Raw genomic sequence first — 12,472 nt, 5'->3', positions numbered from 1 at the left:
CAATCTCTTTAACGTACAAATCTGCATACTGATCCACTGAGAAGGTTGTTTTAACTGGTAGAAAGTGAGCAGACTTTGTAAATCGGTCAACCACTACCCAAATTAAACCAAACAAACCCGTGGTTCTAGGTAACCCAACCACAAAGTCCATTGTGATATCTTCCCATTTCCATTCAAGTAGGGTTAAAGGCTGTAACAACCCTGCCGGTCTCTGATATTTAGCCTTGATCTGCTGACAGGATAAGGATCTCGATACGAATTCTACCACATTCTTCTTCATTCTGCTCCACCAGAAGTAAGGTTTAAGATCTTGATACATCTTGGTGGTGCCAGGATACAGGGAATACGGAGTGGTATGAGCCTTTTCGAGAATTTCATTTCTAAGTTCCACACTATTAGGAACACAGACTCTGGTCTTAAACAACAACATCCCACTATCTGGTAAAGTCTTTGGCTTGACCAGCTAAAACCTCTTCTCTGACTTTTACTAGCTCTGGATCAGTTAGCTGAGCAGCTTTAATACGTTCTAACAGATCAGATTACAGCGCTATGTTATGAAGTTTGCCTACAACAAACTCGATGCTTGATCTGACCATATCTTCTGCTAACTGTGATGAAATTTGAACCATGCTAGCTACTTGCCCAAGACCCTTTCTGCTTAGTGCATCAGCCACTACATTGGCTTTCCCAGGATGGTAAAGAATTTCACAATCATAATCCTTAACCAACTCTAACCAACGCCTCTGTCTCATATTCAAATCTTTCTGAGTAAAGAAATATTTGAGACTCTTATGGTCAGTGTAAATTTCACATCTCTCTCCATAGAGATAATGTCGCCAAATCTTTAAAGCAAACACTACTGCGGCAAGTTCTAGGTCATGAGTCGGGTATCGCAGTTCATAATCTTTCAACTGACGAGAGGTATAGGCAATAACCCGATCGACTTGCATCAGAACACACCCCAGACCTTGTTTGGATGCATCACAATAAACCACAAACTTCTCTTTGTCAGAAGGCATAGCTAACACTGGAGCTGTAATTAACCTCTGCTTCAGCTCCTAAAAACTTGATTCACACTTATCTGTCCATACAAAACGCGGATTCTTTTTGGTGAGCTCGGTTAAGGGTGTTGAAATTTTAGAAAACCCTTCAACGAACCGACGATAATAACCAACCAGACCCAAGAAACTTCTGACTTCTGTCACTGTTTTCGGTCTCGGCCAATCCTTGAAGGATTATATTTTTCCCGGATCCACTTTAATCCCATCTCTGCTAACAATGTGCCTAAGAAAAGACACCTGAGACAGCCAAAATTTGCACTTCTTGAATTTGGCATATAACTTATGTTCTCGAAGTCGCTGCAGAACCATCCGGAGATGTTGCTCATGCTCCTCTTCTGACTGAGAGTACACAAGGATGTCGTCGATAAATACAATAACACAAATATCTAGGAAATCCTTGAATACCCTATTCATCAAATCCATAAAAAGCTGCAGGAGCATTGGCCAGTCCAAAAGACATAACCAAAAATCCATAATGTCCATACCTAGTGCGGAAAGCTGTCTTTGGGATATCCTCCTCTCGGATTCTCAACTGATGATAGCCCGATCGGAGATCAATCTTTGAAAAGATAGTCTTCCCCTGAAGTTGATCAAAAAGATCGTCTATCCTAGGTAAAGGATATGTATTCTTGATTGTTAGCTTATTCAATTCCCGGTAGTCAATGCACATTCGCAAAGATCCATCTTTCTTCTTAACGAACAGTATTGGAGCTCCCCAGGGTGACACACTAGGCCGTGAAAACTCTAGGTCAAGCAACCCCTGGAGTTGAATTTTGAATTCTTTAAGTTCTGCCGGAGCCATCCTGTAAGGGGCTTTAGAAATCGGTTCTGCTCCGGGTGCAAAGTCAATAACAAAATCAATTTCTCTCTGAGGTGGTAAACCTAGAAGTTCGTCGGGAAACACATCTAAAAATTCCCAAACCACCTTGATGTCTTCTGACCGAACAGAGTCAGGCCGAGTGGTATCCAATACCACGGCCAGAAATCCTAGACATCCTTCTCGTAACAATTCCCTAGCTGTTAACACTGAAATTACTGGGATCCGAGGTCCCTAGACCGATCCGACAAAAATAAACGGTTCTTCACCTTCAGGTTGGAAGATTACCATCTTCCTCTTACAATCAATACTAGCTGAGTATTTAGACAAGAAATCCATTCCAAGTATAATATCAAAATCCACTAAATTCATCTCTATTAAATCAGCACTCAACTCTCTATCCTCTATTCTGATCGGCATAGACCTAATCCACCTTTTGGAGATAACTAACTCTTCGCCAAGCAATAGGGTTCCAAACCTTGTTTCATAACTATCATGTGGTCTATCCAATTTACTAAAAATTCTAGCCGCCACATAAGAATGAGTGGCCCCAGTGTCAAACAACACATAGAAATAACAGTTGTTGACCGAGAGTTGACCTGTTACCATAGAGGGGTTGGCTTCTACATCAGCCTGAGTTATCGCGAACACCCTGGCTGGAGTGGGTTACGCTGCAATCTTCGGTGCCTCAGTTCTGAGTTGGGGACAATCCCTCTTGTAACGCCTTGGCATGCCACACTGGAAGCACCCCTACCCTTTACACTCCCCCAGATGGCGCTTCTTACAATTGGGGCACTCTAGGTAAGTGTATCGGGTTTTGGTGCCACTCTGACGATTGTCTCGACCTTGGTTCCCCTGGAACCTCTTGTTCTGACCTGAGCCACTGGTTGCAGTGGATACAACAAAAGCCTCGATGTCCCAAAGATCGTACGCTCCAAGCCTAACCGCCCCCACATGTACAATCTTCACCTGCTCGTATTCACGACTCCTCAACTTTAGCCGTGCCCTTACCTACACATAAAGATAGCACTGTGACTCGACAGACTCAGTAAGAAAAGAATAACATATAACACACAATAACCCGAGGTATAACCTGGCGCCCATACACCCGATCATAAACCTAATCCTCGTGTCCCACACGGTACTGAGTCTAGAACGTTCATACGACAATACTATCAACCATAATGTCAGCCTATACTCAATATGCTAGTCATACTCTAGCCATATTGATGTGACAGCATCGATCAGTATTTTAGCCAACATACATTTATCAGTAATCAGTACAACTCTATGTACACTATTACTGCTATCAATGTAATCTAACAGGCATAAACAACATGCACGCTAAACATGTAATCACATATGCCTGATATTATACTAATCTTACCTTAATTCTGAATTCAGATGTGCCGGTGAACCTGAGTGGAACAACTGCTCGGTGAATTATAAGCTCCTAAATCACATCGATAACAACACACATAAGTGACTCGCTAAATCACAATTGGGACTAAGGCTTAAAACCAAAACCCTATCTACAGCAACTTAATATGGTAATATCCCAAACTAGCAAGGAATCAACCAACTAAAAATCTGAAACTGTCACAAAACGACAAGCTGAAAAACCGGTTTTCCCCCTGCTCCAAAATCTGGGTAACCGATTTTACAAGCAGTGTGAAACCGGTTTTACCCAGAAAACCAACAAAAAATTCCTATCCTAACCAAATCGTTTCCAAACTCAACCAAACTTTTCAGACCTGCATATTACACCCCAATAAACATATTCCAAGCAACAAAACAACAATCAAAGCTCAGATTTGAATTCCACCATTAAAGCTCCAAGTTTGAGTTCTAAAACTCAAAACTTGGCTAAACCTTCAAACAACTACCAATTCATGCTTAAAACAACATTTTTAATCATATTCTAACTACAAAAACATGATTCAAACACCTACAATAATCACAGCAGCTACCAACTCAAAATCATGCAAAATCCATTTCTTAAAATTCAAGAAAACCTAACTAGGAATTGCTAGAAACTTACCTTGGCTTGGATTCACACTAAAACTTGCTGCAACTTGCTTGAATTGCTGAAGAAGAATTGAATTCATTGCTGGTTTCTAGGGTTCACGAGAGACAGAACTATGGAGAGAGAGAGAGCTTCTTTCTTTTTCTCTAAATTTTGGTTTTTTTTAAAAAAATTATATGAATAAATGATCTTTATCTAACTACATACCAGCCATAAAAATCAAATAACATAAATTAAACTCGCACTAAATGACAAAAACCCATAAGGCAAAAGACCATAATGCCTTTGCCCACACTAAAAGTCATAAAATGGCACTAAGGGGTATTTTGGGAAATTCCAAAATCCCGACTATTCTCAACATTTCCAATGTCTAAAATATTGTCCCATTAAACTAAAAATACAAAGATGTGATTCTAATAGCCATTCACCGCGTTCCAATGTTGTTGGGCACAAAAATATGCAAAATTACAAAATTTCTATATGTGACGTAAAAATGCATTCTGAATTAAAATAAGTCATCATAAATAATTAATTCAATATTAATAAATAATTTTCATAATAAAGTCCTAATTATCTGCTAATTCCTACATTAAAGCTAAGCGTCTTTACAGCAAATTACTCAAAATAAGAGTAAAACTTATTTAAAAATACGCTTAAATTAACCTAAAAATAGTACGAATAAAAACCTAACACCATGATAGAAGATTCAAAAGCTTATGTGAAGAAATGCGTTAAGTGCTAGAGATTTTCTAAGGTCCCTCGGGCATTACCCAATGAATTGATACAAATGTAAAGCCCATGGCCCTTCTGTTAAGTTTTGTGCCTTAAATAAAACTCATTTTAATATAATCAGATTTACTAATTAATAAAAGATCAGAAATCGCTTTTATGCTGCATGATTCACATGATTTATTTCATGGTTATACTTAATGTATAAATTCTATTAAGTCCAGAACATATATAAATATATATTTATTCATGATTATAGTGTCTGATACGAACCACACCAACTTGTGATGAAACCCGACACCAAATATGGAACAGCCACCAAGACCAAACGATGTTGGAATGGAACCTCGACCCAATGCTTAGCGAAGCACGAACCTTGGTATAAGGACGACGCCACAAACGGGGATGGAAATCCGTTTGATAAGTCAAGTTGAACGCCACAAGGATACCTCCTTGATAAGTTCACAAGTTTCTTCAAGAACTCTAGAAGATAAAAACTCACAATTTGCATATATGATAATCTGATTTTTACAATGGAAAGGTAGTCCCTTTTATAGGACGAAAATGACACCTACAAGACCTTTGGACTTCAACATTAACACACCTAAGACCTTTGGTCTTTCCAATAAAAGCATACTAAATAAGACTCTTGGTCTTCATAATGAAAGCTCCATAATGAAGACCTTTTGACTCCACTCTTGTAACTCCCACACAAAAGAACTTGTAACTTCCACTCTTGTAACTCCCACACAAAAGAACTTGACACATATAAATGTGACAACTACGACCATATGATAAAAACGTGACACATAAAATTAAATAAAACGTGACACATATAATGAAGCTTCAAAATTCAGTCCACTTTGATGAGTATGACCAATCTTTGTTCTCCTTCTGTGTTGACCACGATCTCTTCTTGATTTAAGACTTTGTGTACTAGGCTGTTAAGCTCTTCCTTGAATCTCTTAGCTCGTGCCCTAGTCACTGGACCCACTGGAATTGGACTTGATACTTGGTCCTTGATGTCCTCATCATTCCCCCCTTCTTTAGAAGGATTTGTCCTCAAATCTTCACCTGTATCAAATGGACTTAAATCAGAAACATTAAATGTAGCACTAACATTATATTCACCTGGCAAATCGAGTTTGTAGGCATTGTCATTGATCCGTTCAAGTACTTGAAATGGACCATCTCCGCGAGGCAGCAATTTAGAACGCCTTTGTGTTGGAAATCTCTCTTTCCTCATGTGTAACCATACCCAATCACCTGGTTCAAAAACCTGCTTGTGACGACCCTTGTTAGCCTGCTTAAGGTATTGTTCAGTCCTCCTTTCTATGTTGAGTCGGGCCCTCTCATGGAATTTCTTCACAAATTCTGCCTTCTTCTCGCCATCTAAATTCAAATGCTCAGAAACAGGTAAAGGTGATAAATCCAAAGGAGCTAGAGGATTAAAACCATACACAATTTCAAATGGTGAAAATTTAGTAGCAGAATGCATTGCACGATTATAGGCAAACTCAACATGTGGCAAACAATCTTCCCAAGTCTTAATGTTTTTACTTATGATTGCCCTTAACAAGGTGGATAGGGTCCTATTAACTACTTCTGTTTGACCATCTGTTTGAGGGTGACAAGTAGTAGAAAATAACAATTTTGTCCCAAGTTTTCCCCACAATGTTTTCCAAAAGTAACTTAGGAACTTAGCATCCCTATCTGATACAATTGTTCTAGGCATACCATGTAATCTCACAATTTCCCTAAAGAACAAATCTGCAACATTAGATGCATCATCAGTTTTATGACAAGGGATAAAATGAGCCATTTTAGAAAATCGGTCTACTGCCACAAAGATTGAATCCCTCCCACGCTTACTTCTTGGTAGACCTAACACAAAATCCATAGAAATGTCAACCCATGGTGAACTAGGGATAGGTAGGGGTGTGTAAAGGCCATTTGGCTGCACTCTTGATTTAGCTTGCCTACAAGTGACACACCTACCACAAATTCGCTCAACGTCCCGTTTCATATGGGGCCAAAAGAAATGCTCTTGCAACATAGCTAGAGTTTTAGCAACTCCAAAATGTCCCATCAACCCTCCCCCGTGGGACTCTCTAACAAGCAAATCTCTCACACAATAATTAGGCACACACAATCTATGTTCCCTAAATAGAAAATCCTCATGCCTATAAAACTTTCCTTCAGCAGTCTTTTCACAAAGAGCATAAATTTCCCCAAAATCATGGTCAGGAGAATACAACTCTTTTATATGTTCAAACCCAAGCAATTTAGCATCAAGAGTAGAGATTAGAGCATACCTGCGAGAAAGGGCATCAGCAACCACATTCTCCTTACCTTGTTTATACCGAATGACATAAGGAAAGGTCTCAATGAACTCAACCCATCGTGCATGTCTCTTGTTGAGTTTGTGTTGGCTTTTCAAATGTTTCAAGGATTCATGATCCGTGCGAATCACAAACTCCTTTGGCCACAAATAGTGCTGCCATGTTTCTAAGGCACGCACTAGTGCATACAATTCTTTGTCATAAGTGGGGTAATTGAGGGCAGCCCCACTTAGCTTTTCACTAAAGTATGCAAGCGGTCTCCCATCCTGCATAAGAACAGCGCCAATACCAAGCCCAGAAGCATCACATTCAATTTCAAAAGTGTTAGAAAAGTTAGGCAAAGCAAGTAAAGGAGCATGCGTAAGCTTGTATTTCAGCAGCTGAAATGCCTCCTCTTGAGCTTCACCCCATTTGAATGACACATTTTTTTTATTACTTCTGTAAGTGGAGCGGCAATTGTGCTAAAATTTTGCACAAACCTCCTGTAGAAGCTAGCAAGTCCATGAAAACTTCTAACATTACCTATCGATGTAGGGGTCGACCACTCTTGGATGGCTTTGATCTTTTCCTCATCCACCTGAATACCTGTAGCACTTACAACAAAACCTAGGAATACAAGCTTATCGGTGCAGAATGTACACTTGCTAAGGTTAGCGTATAAACTTTGTTTCCTAAGGACTTCCAAAACAGATTGCAAATGCAACACATGGTCATGCAAATTCTTACTGTAAATAAGAATATCATCAAAATACACAACCACAAATTTGCCAATGAAAGCACGCAATACATGATTCATTAAGCGCATGAAAGTACTAGGTGCATTAGTTAATCCAAAAGGCATGACTAACCACTCATACAAACCATGTTTAGTTTTAAAAGCGCTTTCCATTCATCCCCTTCTTTCATACGTATCTGATGATACCCACTTTTGAGATCAATTTTTGAAAACACACAAGAACCATGCAATTCATCTAGCATGTCATCTAAACGAGGAATGGGATGTCGATACTTTACCGTTATATTGTTGATGGCTCGACAGTCAACACACATCCTCCATGTTCCATCCTTCTTTGGAACTAGAATCACTGGAACAGCGCAAGGACTCATGCTTTCTCTCACATGTCCTTTCTCCATCAATTCTTCAATTTGCCTTTGCAATTCCTTTGTTTCATCAGGATTGCTTCTGTAGGCTGGTCGGTTTGGGATGGAAGCACCTGGAACAAAATCAATTTGATGTTCTATTCCTCTAATAGGTGGTAACCCATGTGGTACCTGCTCAGGAAATACATCATCGAATTCCTACAAAAGAGACACAATGGTACTTGGCAGCGAAGAATCAAGTTGGTTAGCATTTAAAAGAGTCTCCTTATACACTAGTAAATCATGGGCTGTTTTGTGCACAATGCTCTCTTAATCTCACTTTTGTTTGCATAAAAGTGTTGTTTTCTCTCACTTGATTCCACACTTTTCTCTCTTTTTCTCTCATTCTGTTTCCTCTCACTCATCTTTCCACTCTCTTTTTGCTCACTCAGTTTCTTTTTGTCACTCAATTTTTGCAACCTCGCTTGATCTTCATACACTTGTTTTGGTGTCAAAGGCGCTAGAGTGATTGCCCACTGACGGAAAGTAAATGAGTACTTGTTGGTGAAGCCATCATGTTGTACTCGTCGATCAAATTGCCAAGGCCTTCCTAGAAGGAGGTGTCCAGCTTGCATTGGAACGACGTCACACAGCACCTCATCTTCATACTTGCCAATGCGAAATGAAACAAGTACTTGTTTTGTAACCTTCACTTCACCACTATCATTCAACCATTGCAACTTGTATGGACAAGGATGCTTAAGCGTTGTAAGCCCAAGCTTGTCAACCATAGAAGCACTTGCAACGTTAGTACAACTACCTCCATCAATAATGACACTACATACCTTGTCCCTCACATGACATCGAGTGTGAAAGATGTTCTCCCGCTGCACTTCTTCTGCCTCTTCTTTTGCTTGCAAATTCAGGACTCTCCTTGTAACTAGTGCAAGCATCTCTCCGCATTCTGGGCCATATTCATTGTCGAAGCATCTTCCAATGGTGGCATGTCGGCAAGATCATCTTCATCTTCGTAATCTATTTCTCCACTTTCCCGAATCACCATAACTCTTTGGTTTGGACACTTTGGCTATATGTCCCCGCCCCCGGCATTTGAAACACCTTATCTCACTAGAATGAGACTTAGTTTGAGTTGTTTTACCTTGAGGTGGCGTGGCCGTAGTGGATGGTTTTGGTGTAGATGATGAACTCGGGTTGGTCATCCTTCTTTGGATAGTTCGACCTCCAAGGTGTTGTACTTGGCTTGTGTGTGCTCGGCCTTGATCTCGAACTTGAACTACCCTTCTTGAGTGGTCTCTCAACTTTGATTGCCATGTGAACCAAATCTTCTAACTCCACATAATGGTGTAGCTCGATTGGGTCAGCAATCTCTCGGTTCAACCCATTTAAAAACCTCGCCATTGTTGCCTCCCGATCCTCTTCAACATTGGCTCTAATCATAGCCATCTCCATCTCCTTGTAATACTCATCAACACTTCTGTAGCCTTGACGAAGGCCTTGCAACTTAAGATAGAGATCACGATAATAATGAGGTGGTACAAACCGTCGCCTCATTACCCTCTTCATTGCCTCCCATGTTTCAATAGGGCGATCTCCACTCCGTCTCCTGTTAGTGCACAACTGATCCCACCAAACAATAGCATAATCGCAAACTCAATGGCGCAAGTTTTACCTTCTTCATGTCCGAATAGTTGTGACAATCAAAGACTAACTCCATTTTCTTCTCCCACTCTAGGTATGCTTCGTGATCACTCTTCCCTTGAAAGGCTGGGATTCTCATCTTTATATTCCCCAAATAATTGTCTACTTGGTTCCTATCTTCTCTATTCCCACCATACCTCCTATTGGTACCCGTCGACATCCTATCAACCTCTTCATCAGAAACTACTCCTTCGAAATCTCCTACATTTTCATTCCCCCTTTGGTGTACTCTTCTCCCCCTTGGTCTCCGTTGTGCTCCTTCTTCCACCCTATCCAACCGCTCATGTATTTGCGCACACTCCTCCCTCAACAATCTCCTCATCTCCCCTATAATGGCTTGAAGTTGTAGATTTGGAACTGTAGGTTGTGGATTGTTATCACCCGTGTTTTGTGACATGATTAAAAATTCTGCAAAACAATAAAGTTAGACAAGTATAGAAAGGACCTCACTACACTTCTTCACGTGTTCCACTCAAAGAAAAGTGGTCACTCAAAGTCACTCGTGTTTCACTCAATGATGGCTTTTACCCTCAAATAAGCTCACACCTCTGCCTTTTTCCACTCTTTATCTTCTTTAAGCTCTTTGAAAACTAGTGAAATGGAGGTTCAAGCAGTCAATTCTACCCAATAAAGCAAACGAAAACCGATGAAAAAGTGGCGAAAAGTGGTGATTTTTTTTTTTTTTGGTGATTTTGGAACACTAGAGTGGGGTTTAGGCAAAAGGGCCTTTAGACTATAAGGAACAAGAATATAACAAAAAAAAATTTAAGATGGGTTTCCAGACTCTTTTTTTTTTTTTTTTTTTGCTCTTGGAACCCTTTCCTCTTCCTTCCTTTTTCCTTTACCTTTCCTTTGATTTTTTTTTTGAATACCAAAAGCCAACCTGAATTCAAGTACGAATTAATACCAAAACGCTTCAATAACAATGCTTCCAAAACTCTTTGACACTAGAGTAAACAATGGGAACAAGGGAAAACAAATGAGTTGAAATGAAGACAGATTAGGACTTAGCAATATCAAACAAATTCGAATTTCAAGGAATTTCACAAGGACAAGAAAAAGAAATAAGGAAAAGATTGAACAAGGAAACGAGTGTGACAAAGAAATTAACAACAATGGTTACGGATTTGAGTTTTTTTTTTTTTTGGAATATTGAGACACTAAAAGAATAAAAAGGATAAGCCAAACCGGATGAACCTTTGCTCTGATACCAACTGATACGAACCACACCAACTTGTGATGAAACCCGACACCAAATATGGAACAGCCACCAAGAACAAACGATGTTGGAATGGAACCTCGACCCAATGCTTAGCGAAGCACGAACCTTGGTATAAGGAAGACACCACAAACGGGGATGGAAATCCGTTTGATAAGTCAAGTTGAACGCCACAAGGATACCTCCTTGATAAGTTCACAAGTTTCTTCAAGAACTCTAGAAGATAAAAACTCACAATTTGCATATATGATAATCTGATTTTTACAATGGAAAGGTAGTCCCTTTTATAGGACGAAAATGACACCTACAAGACCTTTGGACTTCAACATTAACACAACTAAGACCTTTGGTCTTTCCAATAAAAGCATACTAAATAAGACTCTTGGTCTTCATAATGAAAGCTCCATAATGAAGACCTTTTGACTCCACTCTTGTAACTCCCACACAAAAGAACTTTTAACTTCCACCCTTGTAACTCCCACACAAAAGAACTTGACACATATAAATGTGACAACTACGACCATATGATAAAAACGTGACACATAAAATTAAATAAAACGTGACACATATAATGAAGCTTCAAAATTCAGTCCACTTTGATGAGTATGACCAATCTTTGTTCTCCTTCCGTGTTGACCACGATCTCTTCTTGATTTAAGACTTTGTGTACTAGGCTGTTAAGCTCTTCCTTGAATCTCTTAGCTCGTGCCCTAGTCACTGGACCCACTGGAATTGGACTTGATACTTGGTCCTTGATGTCCTCATCAGTGTCGTCACAACAATGAAATATAATCATGATTAAATGTTCAAAAGTTTAGTTTCCATGATTTGTCAGTTCACTGGATTTAGACTGACATGATAATCAGCGATAAGGTATACTTATACCTTGGATAAGTGTTATGTCATTTCCAGGGCATTGGCAAAGTTTACCAGTATCGAATGTATGGAGTATACATTGGAAGGGACCGATATTGATCTTGGATAAGATATAATAAACTTATCGTTATATCTTTCTACGTCAATATCAATGGTTGATCTTAGGTCTATGGATCTTAATCCTAATATGGTTAAGTTCAACTTAGTTGTATTATTTATGTTCTTAGAGTTGTTTGTGGAGGCTAACAAATAGTTCTGGCGGATATTTACATCTTAGGAACATGGTAGTTTAATTGGGTGGGAGCACTGATCATAGATATAGAATCTATAGCTTCTATAAGTATTTAGAAGTGAAACGATGATTTCCTTCGAGCTTGGCTGAATAAAGATAAATGATTGAGATCTCATTTCAGTAATTATATTAGTTTACTGAAACATCATTTATAGGTAGCTAAGTGTTTTAAGGATAAAATACATTGAAGGGTAGAACGGTAAATTTGTCCCTATTCAGTGTAGATCATCTATAGAGGAACTTTGACTATTAGGATTGTAACAATGGATAATCATAACGTATCTATATCGTGGTACAGATAGAGCATTTTA

This window comes from Cannabis sativa, chromosome 9, assembly GCF_029168945.1.
Source record: "Cannabis sativa cultivar Pink pepper isolate KNU-18-1 chromosome 9, ASM2916894v1, whole genome shotgun sequence".
Taxonomy (NCBI): domain Eukaryota; kingdom Viridiplantae; phylum Streptophyta; class Magnoliopsida; order Rosales; family Cannabaceae; genus Cannabis; species Cannabis sativa.
This window is presented reverse-complemented; position numbering follows the sequence as displayed.